The 12,404-nt window shown below is 40.0% G+C and overlaps 1 long non-coding RNA gene across 1 annotated transcript; it reads right to left on the bottom strand.

Annotated features, from left to right (window-relative positions):
• Positions 1-10,358: 10,358 nt before the first annotated feature.
• On the bottom strand, positions 10,359-11,891 carry LOC148690379 (uncharacterized). The gene is made up of 4 exons (XR_015956148.1): positions 11,353-11,891; positions 11,142-11,240; positions 10,959-11,020; positions 10,359-10,874 (listed from the first exon to the last, which is right to left on the bottom strand). It is a non-coding gene; the product is annotated as an uncharacterized LOC148690379 (long non-coding RNA).
• Between the last annotated feature and the right edge of the window lie 513 nt (positions 11,892-12,404).

Raw genomic sequence — 12,404 nt, 5'->3', positions numbered from 1 at the left:
CATTCTCTGCTTCATTGCACTCCCTTTCTGAAGAGCCAGAAAGTTGTTATCGGCTCAGAAGTGAGTGAAACTTGGGCAAAGGCAAAGGGCAGCCCTGAAGGTAACCAAGCTGTCAAGCCAAGAAGTGAAGATGGTATACTTCCCAGCTAACTCGATGTGAATCACAACAAAATAGAAGGTCACGAGCTAACAGAAATTATCCCCAGTTTTGTCGAAGAGCGGCGTCTTCTATTTCTCCCCAAGCTGATGTTGGGAGATGGATAGAGGGGGGATAGTTTATTTGATGGTAAATTAGGAATTCATCATCAGAAAGGTCGTCTAGGCCGAATAAGTATTTGAATATTTATTCAGCCGAGTGGGTTGGGGTTGGTTAAGAGGCTAATTGGGGACCCATTACTTCGGAAGAATCAAAGCTGAGGCATTCTGGCCATAGGGTTGTAAAATAAACCTGTAGCCAAAGCTGGAAGACCCAGAGTGGGTTGTTTTTGTGTGGATCGATTTTCTTGATCGTGGCCTCGGCGAGGTAACGTGTGAGATTGGCTTTGGCAATCGGTATGTTCTCGGTCAGGCACTTGTTTGATTTGGTACAAAAGATGAACTTATTGTACCAATAAAACAAGAAGGCCTCATGTTCTCCTTTCTTGAGGCCACTTTTATCCTAACCAACAAAGTGGGTGATGAGCGTGCTGTAATTGAAGAAATTCTTGTGGAGTTTGTATTCGTCATTTGGCACTTCTTGGTCCTTTCTCTTCAGAACCTCGTAAGCATATTCCTCGAAGATCGTTTTCAGGTCTAAGTTGAATTGATACCTAGAGAGGGCGGTATCAATTAGAAGGCCAGACAGGGAGGTGCCGAGAATGGTCGTCACATCTAATATAGTTGACCCCATAGGGCTGAGAAGGAGTACCATGGTGTTAGTGGCCGAACACAATAAACTTAAAGAAACCATCAAAGAGCTCTCGGTTCATGTTAATCTCAATGGTTGAGAGTTTGATGGTGTCGAAGATACCAAGCTCTTTCCAAGCTACACTGAAGTGAGGTTCTAATCGATCGACCCAAGTGGCCCAGGCCATAAGGGTAGAATGCCACACCCCTTGGGGTTTGGCCGAATCCCATTTCGACCAGTCATGGCCTTGGAATAGAGGATTCAGGCAATTGGTCTTTAATAGCTCGGTAATAGGTTCTGGGATGTCATCGGTGATAGTAATATCATTGGGGGATATTACGGTTAAATGCAAATTTGTTGTCATTCATTTGTGAATTCGAGATTTGAAATATCAAATGCTAAAATTTTGGTGCATTCACGCTTTTACAATAGATTCCAAGTAACAATACTTAAAGCTTACATAAAGGGTTTATATATATATATACTTTTTCAGTTTTAACAGAAATGTACATACAAATGTCTAAATTAAGTATCGTGGTACAAATGGGTTGCCGAAGTGTCAAGGAGCTAGCGATAGGATAAGTGATTAACAAAATGATCTTCTTCTCGCGTACTTTTTTTCTTTTTCTCTTTTAAAAAGGGGTTTGCTGGTGTTTCGCTATGGCAGTCCACCCTTCTGGGGTTCAGAAAGACTCATAGAGACATTTCAACATTCCCTAGCCACCATCGTGCGATTCATTAGAGCCAGGAATCGAATCCAGGACGTACTGTGTGAAATACAGGCTTCAAATTTGTCCCCAACCACTGGGCCTGAGGACCACCATTTTGTCTAAGTTTTCACTGAAATTAGGCAACTCAGTGAAAAAGGTTTCATCTTACCTCCCTGTATTTGAAGATTTGGATATACATGGAAGTCTTGATGAAGGCAACGTCTGCACCAGAAATGAGGACGTTAGTACGTTATAGTTTTATGGTTTGAAAATGTTGATCACAAACATAATTTTTATTAATGCTCTTTGAAATTCGTAACCATGCATATATATAGGACACATAACAGTGATAAGGAATCCGTAGCACAAGAAGTTCATATCAAAACTTTGTCAAATCTGTTTTTCTATTTTTTTATTTTTTATTTATTTTTTGAAATTTCGCAGATCGAATCATTTATGAAATTTAAAATACTGAAACACATTACTTGTTCCACTTATGAAAAACAAATAAAAAGAAATTATCTTTAATAAATAAGAAGGATTAAAAGCTGGCAAAAAAAACCAAAATCTGGCTTGTTTATCAGGTTTATTGAACATAATAAACTGAATTAAAACACATTTACGAAATTTAAAATACTGAAACTATTAATTCTAATATTTGGTTGTGTTATTTATTTGTATTTCTTCAAATGGAAGCAGCTTTCATATATACATATACACACACGCATGCATTAAACAAATACAAAAACAGATGGCATCCTTGCTGCCCACGATGCAGCAACCAAGCCCGTGAATCCATGATGCAGCAACCACGTGCAAATCCCTGTTGTCTAGGGTGTGGCATCCACATGCATCATTCCAAGCACAGGTTGTAAAGGTGGCGTGCTCACTGCAAGCTGAAAGCACAAAAGTCTAAAACCATGTGCAGTATTCCTTCTGTCCAAGTTAGTGGGACAAGTTCTCTCAACACTCCCCCTCAAGTTTGGAATGAATGTTGATTATTCCTAACTTGCAAAGCAAAGTCGTAAACTGGTATAAGCTCAGTGGCTTTGTGAAGATGTCGGCTGGTTGTTTCATGGTTGAGATGTGAGATGTCTCGATCATTCCACTTTGAACCCTTTCTCGTACAAGATGGCAGTCAATTTCTATGTGTTTGGTTCTTTCGTGAAAGACCGGATTCGAAGCGATGTGAAGTGCCGCTTGATTATCACAATATAACTTGACTGGACGTTCATGTTTGATACCCAAGTCTTGTAGAACAGATTTCAACCAAGTGACTTCACAACAAGTTGCTGCCATTGAACGATACTCCGCCTCTGCACTAGAACGTGACATAGTATTTTGTTTCTTGCTTTTCCAGGAGATCAAGGATTCTCCAAGAAATACACAGTATCCGGTGGTAGAACGCCGTGTGTCTCGACATATGGCCCAATCCGCATCACAAAAAGCATTCAATTGAATTGGACTTCTTGCAGAAAGAAAAATACCTTGCCCTGGTGTGTGCTTAACGTATCGTAAGACTTGCTGGGCTGCCTCCAAGTGTGGAGTTCGAGGCTTCTCCATAAATTGACTAAGAATATGGACAGCATACACCAAATCAGGGCGCGTGATTGTCAGGTAGATTAGTCTCCCAACAAGTCGTCGATAAGAGGAAGGATCAGTAACCCATTGTCCTTCGTCCTTTCTGAGTGATAAGTTTTGCTCCATAGGAGAGGTGGCTGGTTTTGCGCCAAGATGACCTGCATCCTCAAGTATTTCAAGGGCATATTTTCGCTGTGAAAGAGTGATCCCCTTGCTAGAGCGAGCAATTTCAATGCCCAAGAAATATCTTAATTGGCCAAGGTCTTTCAACTTGAATTGCTTCATAAGAAAAGACTTGGTATCTTCAATTGCTTGTATGTTATTTCCTGCCAAGATAATATCATCAACATAGACAAGGAGGGCAGTGAATTTACCATCATGGTTTCGGACGAACAATGAATAATCTGCCTTGGATTGTTGATAACCGGCCTTTCTAAGAGCACAAGAGAGTTTGATAAACCATTGACGAGATGCTTGCTTAAGTCCATACAAAGATTTATGAAGTTTACAAACTCGTGTCTCCCCCTTTCGTCCGAAACCAGGAGGCAAGGACATGTAGACATCTTCTTCAAGATCACCATGGAGGAAAGCGTTATTAACATCAAGCTGGTGGAGGTGCCATTGTTGGACCGAGGCAACAGCAAGGAGTAGGCGAACTGTAGTCAATTTTGCAACCGGAGCAAAGGTCTCTCGATAGTCTAAGCCTTCAATTTGGCTATAACCTTTGGCAACCAAGCGTGCTTTATATCTCTCAATGGATCCATCGGATCTAAATTTGATTTTGTAAACCCATTTACATCCAACCGGCTTCTTGCCAGGGGGCAATGGTTGCAGAGACCATGTCCTATTCGCAGCAAGGGCTGCCAGTTCTTCTTCCATAGCGAAACGCCAGTGAGGGTCGCGTATAGCCTGTGAGAATGAGCTGGGTTCTATGGCAGCTGAAATGGAAGTGGTGAAAGCACGATGTCGAGCAGATAAACGATCGTATGTGAGGACATCAGACAAAGGGTAAGGAGTACCTGGTACTTTGCTCAACGCCGAGTGAGATGAAGGGACGGACCGAGAAGGGAGGTTGATGTCGATGTGATATTGTTGAAGATAACCAGGTGCATGAGTGGGTCGTTTAAGACGAGGTGGTGAGGTGGAAAGAAAAGGAGATGAAACCGAAACAGGACTCACCGGCGAAGAAGAGGATGGATCGACGGAATCCTGCTCCAGTAGACTGGACGGATGAATGATGGGATCATCACAGGCAGTATCTTGAGTATGTGGAAACATAAGTGGTGAAACTGCAGCAGAAGATGAAAAAGGGAACACATGTTCATGGAAAATAACATCACGGGAGATAAAGATTTTACCCGTGTGAAGGTCGTAAACTCGATATCCCTTTGTGCCATATGGATACCCAAGAAAAAGACACCGTGTGGCTCTTGCATCAAATTTTGTGGGACGATGGTGGTGGGTGGAAGAAAAACATAAGCAACCAAACACTCGCAAATGTGCATACGCTGGCTGTTTGTGGTGAAGTATTTCATAGGGTGATTTGCCTTGAAGAAGAGGAGTGGGAGTCCGATTTATGAGATAAGTGGCAGTGAGGATTGCATCACCCCAAAATTTCTTAGGAAGATGAGATTGAAAAAGTAAGGCTCTAGCAACATTGAGTAAGTGGCGGTGTTTGCGCTCTGCTACCCCGTTTTGTTGGGGAGTAGAGACACAACTTGTTTGATGGAGAATCCCCTTATCTGAAAAAAAATTGGGTCATAAAAAATTCTGGACCGTTATCACTACGAAGAACCTTGACTCGTGTGGAAAATTGTGTTTCAACAAGGTGGATGAAAGTGATGAGATAAGATCGTGCATCTGATTTGTGATTCATTAAATAAACCCATGTGCATCTTGAGAAATCATCCACAATAGTTAAGAAATATTGTGCCCCTGTGATAGTGGGAACATGGTAACCTCCCCAAATGTCAACATGAATTAACTCAAAAGGAGCCTTTGTGGTGATAGAACTCAAAGGAAAAGGAGCACGTGTTTGTTTGGCTAATGGACAGATCAAACAATCATCAATGCTACAAAAATTCAAATTTTTAATGCAAGTAGAGAGATGCCGTAAGGTCTTGTTGGAAAGATGGCCAAGGCGTTGATGCCAAAGCTGAGAAGAAGAAGAGGCAACAATTGACGCTGAATTGCACCTGGTTTTCATCACATTATCAAGGTAGTAGAGTCCTTCTCGTTCAGTTCCCGTCCCAATCATCTTCCCCGATCGTTGGCCCTGAAGTAGACACATTTTATCAGTGAAGATGACAAAGCAAGATGAGGTATTAGTGAGTTTGCTGACAGAAATTAAATTCAGTTTAAATGATGGAACACAAAGCACGTTGTGAAGGGTGAGATCATTCGAGAGATGAACTGTGCCAATATGTGTGACATCGGCAAGTGCATGATTGGGTAAGTGCACTTGTCGATTGTATACCGGAACACTTGTGGTCATTAAGCTTGGTGAGCAGACCATGTGGTCTGTGGCGCCTGTATCGAAAATCCAGTCTCTTCCCTTATTGAGAGCAGAAGCACAAAAAACTCTACCTGACAAGTTATTCATAGTAGAGGTGGTACCGACATGATTAGATGTGGAGTTGGTTTTCTGACTTTGCTGAAACTGCATTAATTCTTTTGCAGCTCCACATGTACAGGTTGGGAGAGTGCACATGGCATCACGTTCATCCCAAAAACTTTTCAGTTTGGTATAATATGCACCAATGTTCAAATTTCCTTAAACACTTCCATGTATCTCTTGTTCAATATGGAAGAGATGTACACTGTTTGTGTGAGAGAAACGTTCCTTCAACTCATTCCAAATATCAGCTGCAACATTGTTGTAGATGACACTTGCTCCGATATCTTTCGAGACAGAGTTGAGCAGCCAGGATTTCACGAGGTTGTTGCAACGAGTCCACTGTTGGAATTCACTTGTGGATGCAGACTCGGGCCTTTTAATGGATCCATTGATGAATCCTTCCTTGTTCTTGGCATTGAGGGCCATGGCCATGGCTCGGCTCCAAGTGGAGTAATTTTCGTCATTCAAAGGGTGTGTGACGAGGATCGCTGGGATCTTCATATTTGGTGTGTTTGCTGGAAGAGTCAGTTGCCATGTCGGCAGGCAGTGTGCAGTGGCTGTGCTTGGCTGTGCTCTGCGGCTGTGCTTAATGGCTGTGACAGGTAGAGCAGCGACGATGGCTGTGTAGCAGCTTTGCGACGGCAAGGCAGCGAGTGTGCAGCTTGCAGTGCACTGGTTGCTGCAGTAACAGATGTCGCTGTTTACAATCCTCAAGATATGCTGTGGAGGAGGAAGCTGGAGGAGCAAGTTGAGTTGCAGCAAGCACTTGAAATTCAAAGGCGAAGACTGATGGGCCTGCAGCTACTTGATGTCAAGAAGCATCACCACTGTGCGCTTTCTGCCACGAAGTTCCCCACGATTCACAGCAGCCACGAAGTTCACCACTGTTCTCTCAACAGCATGCACTTCGGTTCACAGCAGCCAAGAAGTTCCCCACGATGACTCTTGTGCTCTTATACCATATTAATTCTAATATTTGGTTGTGTTATTTATTTGTATTTCTTCAAATGGAAGCAGCTTTCATATATACAAATACACACACGCATGCATTAAACAAATACAAAAACAGATGGCATCCTTGCTGCCCACGATGCAGCAACCAAGCCCGTGAATCCATGATGCAGCAACCACGTGCAAATCCCTGCTGTCTAGGGTGTGGCATCCACATGCATCATTCCAAGCACAGGTTGTAAAGGTGGCGTGCTCACTGCAAGCTGAAAGCACAAAAGTCTAAAACCATGTGCAGTATTCCTTCTGTCCAAGTTAGTGGGACAAGTTCTCTTAACAGAAACACATTACTTGTTCCACTCATGAAAAACAAATAAAAAGAAATTATCTTTAATAAATAAGAAGGATTAAAAGCTGGCAAAAAAACCAAAATCTGGTTTGTTTATCGGGTTTCAATTTACTCACCATGTATTGAACATAATAAACTGAATTAAAACATGGCTTGTTTAAGATGGAAGAAACCTAGGTAGGGAGCTTTTCAGGTATAAGAAAACAATTTTCTTAAGAAATTTTTTGGACCAGAGATCATAACCATTGGCTATCACTCGGTAGAAAAACAATGAATTGGGATCATTCTTTTGAAAAGCTGTGATATCGGACACAATAACAAGTCTGTAAACCGAAATTGCTAACCGGTTTTTTGGAACATGGAAGAATTACGAAAGGGCACAAAAATCTATGCTCTTGAGAAAATTATCAGATTAAATGACGTATGACAAGGAAACCCTAGCACTCAAATTATGTCAAAACTAAGGTTTTCCAGATCTGTTTTTCATTTTCCCTTTTCAGTAAATTTGGCAGCGATGGAAGATCGATCAATTTACCAACAAACCAAAGCACATCGGTCGTTGTCTCTCCAATGCCAAACAAAAACAAATAAAAAAAAAAAATAGATCGGTATATGAAGGGTTAATTACTTGAGCAGTTTTCTCTTTTCAGCGTTTCCTCGTACCTGGTGGTCACTCGATTGGGACAAGTTCTACAAAACAAAATCAAATATAATGGTTAAAGACGAAATAGAACGGCAATATATCTTATAACCAGGAAAACGAAACTTGAATCAAAGGGTAATTCATGTGTATATACCTTTGGTAAATCATGAATGCGATAATAAGTCAAATTCTTCGGTCTTTCAGTATCATCTTCCTCTTCATCTTGGCCTTCGCACAAAGCCCCGTAAACAAAAACCATTCCCCGATTTATTGAACTGAAAATCTTATAAGAAATAAGAGAAAGAGAGAGGTGGGCAGATTCGTACACACACCAACTGAGGAGTGTTTGCCTCAGTTTTATAGAATAAGCGGACGGCGGTTTTGAAAAACTGTTGGCTTCAATACCTCTGTCTGGTATTAGGGTTTGGTGGCTTAATCTTATCTGCTGCCTCAGCAACATTAATTCACCAGGTTCCGTTGGCACGTGTGTTTGGTTGACGTGCCTGGTTTAAGCTATTATATCAATTTCACGTATTTGTTTAAGAAAAGAGAGGAGCATTTTCTGTTTTTGTTTAATTTTGATTTTAAAAAAAAGTTTTGTAAATTTAAAATTTTTATTGTTTAGTGTAAGTTACGTAACTTTAACTTTTTATGAAAGAGCATTGCTGTTTTGTCGAAAATAATAGAGTTCGGTTCAAATATATGAAGGGAGAACTTGTTGATAAAAAGAGCATGGTTGTTTTGTTGAAAATAATACTGTTTGGTTCAAACATATAAAGGAAGATGTTTTTGACACTTTAAAAATGGCATAGTGCATTTCTTCTTAATGAAAACAAAAAAGAACAAATATACATGTGAAGTTGTGTGATGACTTTTTTTAATGTGCCAATAAGAATTCTCTTAATAAATAAATGGAGATGGAAAACCGCCGATGACTTCGAGATGCAAGCTTCTAGTTATGGTACGTGAATGTTTTAGGGTTTACGGAAAGTAGACCGGTTTTGTATTACCATTCTATTTGAATTACCAAAACAATCCTTCTATAATATGGATGACCAAACATTCATGATCTCAATGTGAGTGAATCGAATTTCAAAATCTTACTTTAATATCCAAGGGTTTAGGAAAAATAGACTGGTTTTGTATCACCATTCTATTTGAATTACCAAAAACAATCCTTCCTTAACGTGGATGACCAAACATTCATGATCTCAATGGGAGTGAATCGAATTTCGAAATCTGACTTTAATATCCTAGGGTTTAGGAAAATTAGGCTGGTTTTGTATCACCATTCTATTTAAATTACCAAAAACAATCCTTCCTTAACGTGAATGACCAAACATTGATGATCTCAATGCGAGTGAATCAAATTTCGAAATCTGACTTTAATATCCTTCCATAGGTACTAATTAATCGGCAAAGAGAATTCTCTTTAATTTTTCCATGATTTTTTTCTGTAACTCGTATTAGAATAAGTTGCCTCAACTATTACACACAAAATTTGAGAGAACTCTCTTTCACGATTAATGACAATAGTAACTCAATTATACGCTTTTATCACTAAACAATTGAATAATAAACATAAAAATTTAGGCCAATAATAGTAGTTACACTCCACTTTCTTTAACAAGGAACTGAAGAAATTGAAGAAATTGAAGGACTGATTCTAGATTTTCAAGGCTCTGACAAGGCTTGCTTCAGTAACAGAAGCATTTACTATTATGAAGAAACTAAGATTGCTCCAACTCAACTATATAAGTCGAGCTCGATGGAGAGTACAAATATCTTCCCAAAAAGTTAACATGGTTGTGCTGGCATGGTTCTTTAACGTCCATACCAAATGACCTTTTAACCAACCATAGCCAGTTGCTATAGACATGCAGTTTAGCAAACTAGCACAAGTTTGGGAGGGTTTTAAGGTATGACAACCCAAATGCCCAGTAATTAATTTTCTCTTTCATATTTTATGCACAACACAATTTGTTTATTACGAGACCTTCGTATTGGAATCTAATTTATCTTGACCTTTTGTTTTGTGTAACAATTACTTGAGAAGTTGAAAATCCCTAATCTCAGTCATTCCCATGACCTAACAAAATCACCAGACTTTGTAAATCTCCCAAATCTTGAAGAATTGATATTCGAAGACTGTTAAAGTTTATTCAAGATTCACCCATTCATTGGTCATCTTGAAAGACTTTCTTTCGTGAATCTTGACCGCTGCACAATGCTTCAGGATCTTCCAGGGGGCTTCTATAAGTCAAAATCGATTAAGATTCTTCTTCTTAATGGTTGTTCACAATTCACAAAGCTACCTGAGCGCTTAGGGAAGATAGTATCATTAACAACACTTGAAGCAAACTACAAGACCATGAGAAAAGTACCATCTTCCATAGTAAGATTGAAGAAACTCAAATCTTTATCCCTATGGGGTTTGCATGTGTACGTGTATGGGTCATCATCGACATATCAGCGTCGCGCAAGAGTAATTTTTAATAAAAAAAAATTAAATAGAATAAAAGAAATATTATTAAAAAAATATATTTCATACAATTGACAAAAAAAAAAACAATTTATTTATAATATAAAGAAAAATGTATGTACAAATACAAAGTTTAAAAAGAAAGCGGGAACAAAAACTACAAAAAAATGAGGAATAATCTATGGGCAAGTCGTTCGGACGTGCTTGGTAATCTTGCTGCTGGAAGGGGGTGTGTTGGGGATGGGGTCGCAGGTCGATGAGCCTGATTGCTGTGTATGCTCGGGGTGGAGGGGCTCTAACGGTGGTGGTGTAGAAAAACCAAGGAGACGGATCTTGGAGGAATTGAGGGCTTATACAAGTAATGACATTTGAGACTTGTACGATGCAAGTTCACTCCTTAGGCCAGTGATTTCCTGCGTTAAAGTCGTAACCTCACCCTTCAACTGCTAGGATGAAGAGGATCCACTTTCCCGCCGCCTGGCATTTCCCATCCCCTGACAATATGTCCCTGGCCTTCGAATGAAAGTTTGGTCCAACATCTCTGTGAGGATGTGAAACCCCGCATCTTTAAGGGGATCCACAGACTCGATCAGCGTGTCCGAGGGAAGCTGGGAGGCGAACTCTTGAAGCACCGACTGACCTTTCTCCACCATAGTCGCTTATGAAAAAAAAACATGGATTATTAATAGAACACAATTTGAAATAATTAGTATAAATCTTTAATGCATAAGAAATTACTTACATGAAGGGACTTGGTCAACTCATCCCCAGGCCGATCATAAACGTCAGCAAAGACGTCGATCTCTAGAAATTTTGAATCATCATGAAATAGAAAAAGATAAGGAAAATGTTAGTACGAAAACAAAAAAACAAAAAAAAAATTTAGCGACATTTTAAAATTGGAAATGAAAGCTGTAATATATACCTTCCGCTGCGCTTCCATCCTATATGAGAAAGGCCTCGAACCAGAATGGTGGAGAAGAGTCTTTTTCTCCCAATTGCTCTTGTTCGCCTTCGCCTTCTTCTATTATACATAAAATAAATGTATTAGTTGTAATATTTAAAGAGCATAAAAAAATTCATAATAAACATTAGTAAAAATTTTAAAAAGTAAAATGAAAGAAGTAAAAACGCACCACATAGCCTGGCTCTTGAAAATGACCGCAGAGCCAAACCCAATTATCTTGTCGGTCTTCCAGCTCATTTAGGCAACCCTCCTCGAGAGCGACCTGTGAATCATCAAACATCTCGAAATACCCACGCATGTTACTTTTCCACTGCTTGTAATGTTCGGAGAAGAGCTGATTGAGGTACGCCAACATGTCCTCGTTGATGTCATCGAAATTGTAGTTTGTTTGCAATGTAACAAATATTAAGAAAGTATTAGTAATGAAAGACATTAATAAATATAAATATATAAATTTTACATGAAAAGCATTAAAAATGCGAATGATACTTACCGACAATTGATTGTGCACCGTGTTCTTCACCTCCTCCGGCATCGCCTTCCAAGACTTCCATTGCATAGGGCAAAAGGTCCGCATGACGTGCCCAATGTCGTGGACCAATGCACTATGTTACTCCGCCGTTAGTGCTGCCTGATGTCGCTTATCATATCCGATTGTGATACGACCGTTGGTCACCCGGGTGACCTTCGCCGTCTTCAATTGCCGACAAGGTCCCCGGGTGTTTTTGTTGGCTACAAAGAAATGAAAAATTAATGTTAACCCAAAACTAATAACAAATCCTATTAAAATTTTGGCATAACCTCCCTATAATTAAAACATTTCCTAAAACCCTGAAAAGAACATAAACAATATACGTATCCAACACAATGATCACAACAGTTTAATAATAGGTTCAGAACGATGACAACAAACATAGGAATGAGGGAGTAAATTAGGATAGTATACCTGGCTGTGTACCCCAAGGCATCGGTTGTGGATCCCGATGGTGACATCTAGTCCGAAGTGCGGGTCGGGTTTGGGCTTTGGGCTAATGGCTTTGGGCTTTGGATCCGGTGTTGTTTTTGGGTCGGGTTGACCCGTTCCCCATCGCGAGTCTAGTTGTCGGTTTCTTGGCTGGTTTAGATGGAATACGTTCCCGAGCTTTGATCGAGCTCAATCTTCCACCATTTGACTCTTAAATTATACCAAAATGAAGATGAAAAGATGAGGGAGTTGAGCCT

This window comes from Pyrus communis, chromosome 15 (genome assembly GCF_041283825.1).
Source record: "Pyrus communis isolate YQ-2024b chromosome 15, ASM4128382v1, whole genome shotgun sequence".
Taxonomy (NCBI): domain Eukaryota; kingdom Viridiplantae; phylum Streptophyta; class Magnoliopsida; order Rosales; family Rosaceae; genus Pyrus; species Pyrus communis.
Note: the sequence above shows the minus strand (reverse complement) of the source record. Positions and strands in the feature narration are given on the sequence as shown.